At 47.3% G+C, this 9,237-nt stretch overlaps 1 pseudogene; it reads left to right on the top strand.

Annotated features, from left to right (window-relative positions):
• The first annotated feature begins 105 nt into the window (after window positions 1-105).
• Window positions 106-2,420, top strand: LOC117666885 (taste receptor type 1 member 2-like; annotated as a pseudogene).
• Window positions 2,421-9,237: the final 6,817 nt, after the last annotated feature.

Raw genomic sequence — 9,237 nt, 5'->3', positions numbered from 1 at the left:
AAATAAGGCCAAGCTCTTATTTTGGGGTTCAAAAAAAATAAAAAACAGGGTCTTATTTTCGGGGAAACACGGTAAGATTTTCAAACACTTTGCTATCTAGATGTGATGGAAATCCCAGAATTCTCAGGTAGCCAGGAAGTCTGGGGGTTGTGATCCTAACACTCTGGAGGGCCCTGATCTGGGGACCCAGATGTGCCCCCCTGGAGTCCATTTTGAACCTCAATCCCGGTGGTCTTTGGCAGCATCTCCCATCTTAAAATCTCACACCGCCTTCAGGGTTCAAATCCTTCGGCCGACCGAGCAGCATCTAACAAAGGAAATATTGAAATATTTATGATTTGGCTCGCTCCGAAATGGGTAGGTAGCGATTTCTACCCGAGGCCCAGAAAAAAAGGGAGTTTGTGATTTCACCTGGGGCTTTTCCCCCCCCTTATTTTCTTTCTCCAGCCCCCCCTCCCCTCCTAAATCTGTCTACTCTGAGCAGTGCAGTCCAGGACAGAAGAAAAAACAGATTGGCTTACTTTCCTGCTGCTTCAAATGCAGTGTGTGCGAAACAGGCAAGTTTCTCAACGACATCTATTCATCTCCGTCCCCTGCCTCTTATCCCCAGAGCTAGGGAGGGGCTTCGCTAGCAGCAGTGGTTCTTCCATCCCAAGGACCGGCCCATTGATTTCCACTGCTCTCCTCTCCTTTGCCTTCTGTGCATTTGTGTGTCAGGCACTGGGCCCAGCTGTTCCTCCTCTTCCCCATCAGCCACCTCCAGACCTGGGGGCTGTTGACTCTCCATCTGAGGGCTGACGGACGGCCCTGGCTCCGCCTCTGTCTCTCTCTCTCTGCCACCTCCATTCCCTCTTCCCCCTTGGAGCTCCCAGGTTGCCCTGATGCTGATCCTAACTCCCATCCCTCCTCCTCCTCCTCCAATGCGGCTACTGGAGGGGCTGGTGGCCGAAGGCCACACAACAGCCTGTTGCGTTTCTTTCGCCACAAAAGCCCATCGCCCACAGCCCCTGTGAATTTCCCAGGGCGCGGAAAGCTCCCCTTCGTTCGGAGCCTGCCGAAATTTTAACAAGTGACCAGGGACAACCCTTGACCCCGCAAATGCCATTTTCATTCTTCAGACAAATTTTGAAGATGAATGAAAACAGCAGCAATCTCCTGGCCAAATTGTCCAAAGAGAAGCTAATTGAATTTCCTTCTTCTTTGAGTTTTCTCCAAAAAAATCCCAAATATTTTGGCCTCCCCAGGACCCAGCAGAGTGGAGAGGCCCATCTCTTGTGTTTCTCTTTCCCCTTAGACAGGTTTACCTGCCAGAAATGCCCCGTCGGCTACCTGGTCCCGTCCTGCCCAAGAAGCATGCTTCCCAAAGCTCGTGGTGTACCTTAGAGTGGGACCATCGTGCTGCTTCTCTTCTCCGCCCTCCGCCTCTCGGCCACCTTGGGCATTCTCACCACCTTTGCCCATCATGCCAACACCCTGGTGGTGAGATTGGCCGGCGGCCGGCTATGTTTCCTCATGTTGTCTCCTCTCGTTTTGGGCTACGGCAGCGTCTCCTCCTACATCGGGCTCCCCACCAAGCTCTTCCGTCTGATGGGGCCTCTGTTTCACTGTCTGCTTCGCCTGCGCCACCATCCGTTCCTTCCAGATCCTCTGCGCTTTCAAGTTGGCGGCCTGGCTGCCCACCGCCTTCACCGCCTGGTCCATGTGCAAAGGGCATTGGGTCACTAGTGGGTTCCACTTAACTTTGCTACCGGCTCTGCATGCTCAGAGCGTCTGTGATGACATCCGGGCAGAGCCACCCACTGTCAGCGCTACTGGTTTGCCCGAACCGGGTAGAACTGGTAGAAACCCACTGCTGCAGTGGGTCTTCGTCACCACCGTTTCCGCCCTCAAGGTGGCCATCGTGATACTCCATCTCTGTTACCGCTACCCGAAGCCCGTCAAGGCTACCCTAATCGGCAGCCCAGCGGAGCGTTTCCTGACGTGTCACACCGACTACCTATCCGCGGTTGTGGTCCACCACCACTTCGACATGGTCCTCTCCTCCCTGTGCTTCTGCTTGGCCTACGCGGGGAAGACGTCGCCAAAGAGCTACAACGAAGCCAAGTTCATCACCGTCATCCTGGTTGGCTACTTCAGCTCCTGGGTGCTGCTTGTCCTGGTCACCACCGTCTTGAAAGGATGGCGGTCGCCATCTTTGAGATGGTCGTCGTCGTCTCCAACCTATTCAGCCTCTCCTTGTGGCCTGCCCCAGCTACGGACCCCAAAGAACGCAGCACACACAAAGTCTGTACAAACCTTAGTTTACTAAATTAAATGGGTTTTTTTTTCCAAACAAAGGCTGTTAATTAACTTTCTTAACAGCCTACAAGAATCCAAAGAATAAATAATCTTAATCTTACCATGGTTGGCAGAAAGCCCAGAAGCAATTTGCAGAGAACTAAGATCCAGGTATGAAGGACAGTGAACTAAGTTGTTCCTTGCAAATTGCTTCAGTCAGCGTTCCTCCTTAAATAGGCTAAGGGAGTGGCCAATTAGCCCCAAGCCTTACTCTCGAGGAGACCTCTTCCTGAGGAGCCACTCCTGCCTTTTGGCCGTTCTGCGCGCCCGTGCATCAAGAAGAGGCTCCTTCTTTTTGTCCTCTTCACTTAAGGGAGCTTCTGGAGGTTCTGAAGGCCCTGGCTGAATCCCCGCCTCTGCCACCAATCTTCTCCAGCCTCCTCATTGTCTGACTCAGGCGCCAGCTGCACAGGCTGCTGGCGCAGCACCACACCAGCCTCCTCGCTGTCCGAATCAGCCACAGGCCGCATACGGGCCACAACACTAGGTCTTCTTTGGGCCCAAGTGTTACATCATCTACGTCCACCCAGAACGTAACACACCGTCATTCTTCCAGGCAGCCGTTCAGAGCTACACCATGGACCAGGGCTAACAGCATCCTCTGCCCCACTCATTCCTCCGCCCCACAACTCCAACCTCTTCCCTTCGTGTCGCACTGATTTAGCCAACCCAGATCTATCGTGGTTAGCCAGTCACAGAACAGGCCCCTGATTAATAATTCATAGCAATGTTTTTTTTAATGCTTCTCCTCTGGACAATTTATACCTGTGGCTCCTGTTACAGGGAGTCCTCGATTTACGACCACAATCGACCCCACCATTTCTGTCACTTGAGCGAGACCATTGTGAGTTTTCGCCCCATTTTACGACTTTTCTTGCCACATTTCTTCAGTGAATCACTGAAGTCATTAAACACAGTTAAGTGAACTCGGTTTCCCCGTTGACTTTGCTTGTCAGAAGGTCACAGAAGGGGACCCCCAGGACACTGACCGTCATAAATGTGAGTCCGTTATTGACTTTGCTTTTCAGAAGGTCCCAAAAAGGGACCCCGGGACACTGAATGTCATAAATATGAGTCAGTTGCCAAACGTCTGGATTTTGATCACGTGACCACAGGGATGCTGCAACAGTCGTTAAGTGTGAAAAGCGGTCATAAGTCACTGTTTTCAGTGTGTAACCTCAAATGGTCGCTAAAGGAACTGTTGTAAGTCGACGATTTGCCTGTAACACCGTCATCACTCCTTGCGTTGGATTTTCTTTTGCAATCTTTAAATTTGTATTGCGGGTGTAATAAAAAGCTTGTTTTATTGTACTTTTAATATTAAATTTGCCGTTATTTTTTTTTTTTCACTTTGACTGTTATTCCCCTCCCCCCCCTCTAGTATGTCAACTTTCACATCATTTTTTTTACCTCCACTGTATTTGGTTGTGAGTTTTTTCCCATGTAATTTTTCTGCTCGGGCTAAGACGCCGAGCTTGTCAATCGAAAGGTCGGCAGTTCAGCGAACCGCGTAACGGGGGGAGCTCCCGTGACTTGTCCCAGCTTCTGCCAACCTAGCAGCTCGAAAGCACGTAAAAAAAAAAATGCAAGTAGAAAAATAGGGACCACCTTTGGTGGGAAGGGAACAGCGTTCCGTGCTCCTTTGGCGTTGAGTCACGCCGGCCACATGACCACGGAGACGTCTTCGGACAGCGCTGGCTCTTCAGCTTTGAAACGGAGATGAGCACCGCCCTCTAGAGTCGGGAACGACTAGCACATCTGTGCGAGGGGAAACTTTACCTTACCTTAATTTTTCTGCTCACTGTAATTTGACTATTTTTTATCATATTTTTTTACTTCTATTGTGGACTGCCACGCACATAACGGCAGAGTTTAAAATGCTGGCTTTCTCCTGACTTTTAAACCCAGAACTGGCGATGGTTTTATTTTAATTTCTTTTTATGTGGTGGCATACTTTCTCCCCCCCCCCCTTTTTTTTTTTTTTTTTTTAATCTCGCATTGTCTTTTTATTGCCCGTTGGATTGCCCTGCCCGGAGGAGAGTCAGCCACAAAGAGCCAAGGAAACAGAGCTAAAAGAATAAATAAACACCAACCTCGTGCCAGGCTGGCCCCAACTGCCCAAATAATAATATTTAATAAATCAAAATAACGGCTGTTCCCTTTAAGTGGCTGTTCCACTCCAGGGGCTAATAATTCCTTAATTGCCCCCACCTGGGCCATGGAGGGAACCTGCTGAGGGAAGACATGGCAGCAGGCGCTTCTCAGGGGCTGTGAGGAGAAATTAGGAGGTCCCAGTTGGGCCTAGCGACCCCCAAGCCCTCCCAGGACTGAACTCCCAGCTGAGGAGCCCCCTGGACCAGGTGAGTCCCTTCAGAGACCCCCTTTCCTGCCTCTGGGGAGGGGGCACATTGGGCAGGGCTGCTGGGGAAGATGGAGGAGGTAGTTCTGAACCCTTGGTAAACTGAGGGGTGGGGGGGCAGGGAGCGGTGTGGTCCCTCAGCTTATAATTTATAACAGTAACAGAGTCGGAAGGGACCTTGAGGGTCATCTAGTCCAACCCCCTGCTCACGCATGAGACCTAGACTAGGGATTCAAACTCAGCGTCTTGCTTCCTCCCTCCCTCATTCACCCACCCATCTTCCTTCCTTTCTTCCCTCCCTCCTTTCTTTCCTCCCTCATTCACCCACCCACCTTCCTTCCTTCCTTCCCTCCCTCCTTTCTTTCTTCCCTCATTCACCCACCCACATTCCTTCCTCCCTTCCCTCCCTTCTTTCTTTCCTCCCTCATTCACCCACCCACCCTCCTTCCTTCCTTCCTTCCTTCTTTCCTTCCTCTCATTCACCCACCCACCTTCCTTCCTTCCCTCCCTCCTTTCTTTCCTCCCTCATTCACCCACCCACCCACCTTCCTTCCTTCCTTTCCTCCCTCCTTTCTTTCCTCCCTCATTCACCCACCCACCCACCTTCCTTCCTTCCTTCCTTCCTCATTCACCCACCCACCCACCTTCCTTCCTTTCTTTCTTCCCTCCCTCCATTCTTTCCTCCCTCATTCACCCACCCACCCACCTTCCTTCCTTCTTTCCTTCCTCTCATTCACCCACCCACCTTCCTTCCTTCCTTTCTTCCCTCCCTCCTTTCTTTCCTCCCTCATTCACCCACCCACCCACCCTCCTTCCTTCCTTCCTTCCTTCCTTCCTCATTTACCCACCCATCTTCCTTCCTTCCTTCCTTCCTTCCTTCCTTCCTCTCATTCACCTCCATGTTTGGGGGGAGGGGCCTGTGGGGTTGGGGGGTTGTTGCTGTGAGGGGGGACAATTGCAGGAAATGCAAACACACAGCAGAGATTTGTGTGCAGGAAAGAGCAGAAATTTCCCCCCAAATTTGGCCGAGGGGGCTTCTCAGCTCCTTAAATTGTAATTTAGGAATAAAAGAAGCTTTTTTTTTTTCCTTTTCATGGAAGAAGACCAATTTGGTTTTTAATCATTTTTAATGCATTTATTAACTCTTTCCAGCACTGCTGTAGCCAGAGTTACCTGTGGATATAAACAGGTTTAATAAACAAAAAATAGTGTTTGTTTTTGGGTTTGTTTGTTTTTTTAAAATGGATGCCAGTCATTTGCCAAAAATGGCAGCCAGTTGGAAGGATATTTGGATATTTTTGATACATTTTTTGGGGAGGTCAAAATGTTGACAACCTTCTTTTCTTTCCAAGTCTTTCAGACCTGTAAATGATTATGATTATTATTTTCTTACCCACTCAGAATGAGATTCAGTTTTTAAAAAACACTTTTCTTTCTTTTTTTTTTTTTTTGCAAAAAATAAAATGGAGAGAACAACTTAAAAATCTGGCTTTGCCCTCTCCAATTTAGGGATTAAATGTCCCCAAATTATTTTAAGGGAAAACGAACTGAGGTGCAAAAAAAAAAAACAAAAAAAAAAACGGTCGATATTTATTGATGTGTGAATTGCTATGATATTATTTGGCTTGAATGGGAATGATATGCTCTTTTAAGGTGCATAATTTGGAACTGTGGAGAATTTGGCTTGGCTTTTTCCAAAGGAAAAAAAGAGCAGTATGTTCAAAATTTAAATATACTGAAAACTTGACCTTTATTACATTCCTAATATGTAATATTTTTGTATTGCTTTTCCCTCAGTATAATAAAGGTGTGTGTGTTTTTTTTAATCATTTTAAAAGGAGAAACACGCACGCCACACAGCTGTGGCAAAATCTGCCCAACGGAATGCTGGGAAATGTAGTTTGGCCCCACCCAGAAGGACTACAAATTCCCCCAGCAGCCTCCATTAATTCTGACTGGGGAATTCTGGGAGTTGAAGTCCACACCTCTTAAAAACTGCCCAGGTTGGTTTAATCTTGGTTAAATCTTGGTTAAAGATTCATTTTTAATCTTGCCTTGGTTTAATCTTCTAGGTCTAGGAATCCCCGCGCAGTTTAGAGCCAGGAGCCAGGCCACTGAGGATCAGCAGAGCCTCTCTGTTTAGGAGCAGTCTATCATTAAGCTCTCGAGAAAAGAGGGAACAAGCAGTGGGATTTCCTTACTGGCCATCTTTCATGCAACTCTGGAAAAACAGGAATTCATTGCCAGCCTGGAAATGCTTTGGTGCTTCCCCGGAGGGCTTATCAGCAAGCTAGCAAAACAGGCAGTAGAGCCTCCAGGTTGAGGAGTAGTCTATCTTTACCTTCCCAATGTGTTCTGATTTTATTTTATTTCTTTGTCAGCCCTTTTGCTAACAATGCAGGAGCTTGCCTGCCTCTGGGCAGGGTGGCCAACCTGGCAGGGTCGATGTTGTGTATTTTTTCGGCCCATTTTATGCGTTTTTTTGCGCATTTTCCCTTCTTTCAGGAACGCGACCCCCCCAAATGCATGGCTTTCTCGCAGTAAATGCTTTCCTCCCCCATATCCCAGAATAGGCCTTTAACATTCTCTTTGAGGGTTACCGTTCCCCCCCCCCCGCCCTAAATAATCTGGAAATAAATCTAATTTGAGGAACCTCACTATTGTGAGTTTACAAAAGGCCGCTACCAGAAATGACCAGCAGATGGTGCTGTTTCACTCACCCTGCAATAATTCGGATACAAACAGATTTATTTTAGTGGAAAACATGACCGAATTCTTTAGGATTGGCATAGATTTTGCTCGCTTACAACCACGCGGCCATTACAACAACCCTGTTAGGTGGCACAAGCACCAGAGGGCCTGTAAATAAGCATTTAAGCTGTGCTTCAGGCCATTTAACATCCTCCTTTTCCTTTTCTCCAGCATTAACAATTCTAGTTTGCTGATTTTCGAAACAAGGGCAAATTTAGCACCCAGTTCTCACCTTTGGCAGATGAGATCTTTTCCATAACTCGTGAACAGAAAATTGTGCATTTGGGATTTCCTTCCTTCCATCCTTCCTCTCTCTTTTCTCTGTTTCTCTCTCTGTTTCTCCCTCTCTTCCTCTTACTTCTGTCCATCCATTGTATCTCTCCTTCCTTCCTGCCTTCCTTCCTTCCTTCCTTCCTTCCTTCCTTCCTTTCATCCATCCATCATATATCTCCATATATATCCTTCCTTCCTTCCTATCCATCATATCTCTCCTTCCTTCCTTCCACCCATCCATCAAATCTCTCCCTTCCTTTCTTCCTTCCTTCCATCCATCCATCCATCCATCATATATCTCCATATATCTCCTTCCTTCCTTCCTATCCATCATCTCTCCTTCCTTCCACCCATCCATCATATCTCTCCTTCCTTCCTTCCTCCCTCCCTCCCTCCCACCCTCTCTCTCTCCTTCCTTTCCCTCCTTCGTTTCCATCTATGCATCCCATCTCTCCTTCCTTCCTTCCTTCCTTTCCTTCCTTTTTTCCTTCCTCTCCTTCCTTCTTTCCTCCCTCTCTCCTTCCTTTCCCTCCCTCCTTCCTTTCCATCTATCTATCCCATCTCTCCTTCCTTCCTTCCTCCCTCCCCTCCCCTCTCCTCTCCTCTCCTCCTCTTCTTTTCCTTTCTCTCTTCAAATCCTTGCAGGTAGAAAACCAGAAGTTGAGGAGATAAATTACATTTCCTTTTTGACATACTGTGCTTTACTTCCCAAATTATTTCTGAGCAATATTTGTGGCTCTGAAGGGGATCCCAGAACTGTCTTAATATTTATAATATATCTAAGCAAGGTAAAGAATTTGCTCTTCAGGCTAATGTTCGGTTTGTCTTCTTAATCGCAGCATCCCTGGAAAAAAAAAGAAGAACAGCAGCTGGAACATTTTGGACAATTACAATAATACTTTATCGTGACACTTTTTCAGGTATTTTTTTCCCCTCTCTTCTTGTTCTTGTTTGCCAGAATTATATTTAAGCTTTTATTGATTGGATTTAAATACAGAAGCATTTAAAGAAAAGCCCATTTGACTATAGAAGCATCTCTTCCCCGCAAACACGCTTCTTGTGAGATAGATTAGCAGATGCTATCCAGAAGTAATTTTTCCGCCGGCCACTCGAGTGAACAAACAGATCCAACTACGTGGAATAAAATATCTGCCTGACAGACAATTTCCTAGAAGGGGGGAAATGCATGTAAAAATCTCCTCTTGTGTGAAAAAAAAAAAGATAAGAAAATCAAGGATGCAAACGTTTTGACAAGGGATGGATTTGTGTGCAAGGAACCGCGTGCCGTGTTCACCAAATTTCTCTAGGGGAGAAAAGGGGGGGGGAATTGTGTTAGCTGTTGCAAAACAAAGCAATTGTTGGGGAAAAAATTTGACTTGAGGGTGCCAAAGATCTGAGGAATTTCTCCCCCCCAGCCCAAATTTGCTCGTAATTGCTCACTTCCTGTCAAGTTCAGGATAGGATCAACTCTGTTCTCCGACGTTAAAATTATGAAAACAGGAGGCAGGTGGTTTTGG

The sequence above is a fragment of the Pantherophis guttatus genome, chromosome 15 (assembly GCF_059756535.1).
Source record: "Pantherophis guttatus breed Tessera chromosome 15, ASM5975653v1, whole genome shotgun sequence".
NCBI lineage: Eukaryota > Metazoa > Chordata > Lepidosauria > Squamata > Colubridae > Pantherophis > Pantherophis guttatus.
The sequence above is the reverse complement of the archived record's forward strand: the minus strand, read 5'-3'. Positions and strand labels throughout refer to the sequence as shown.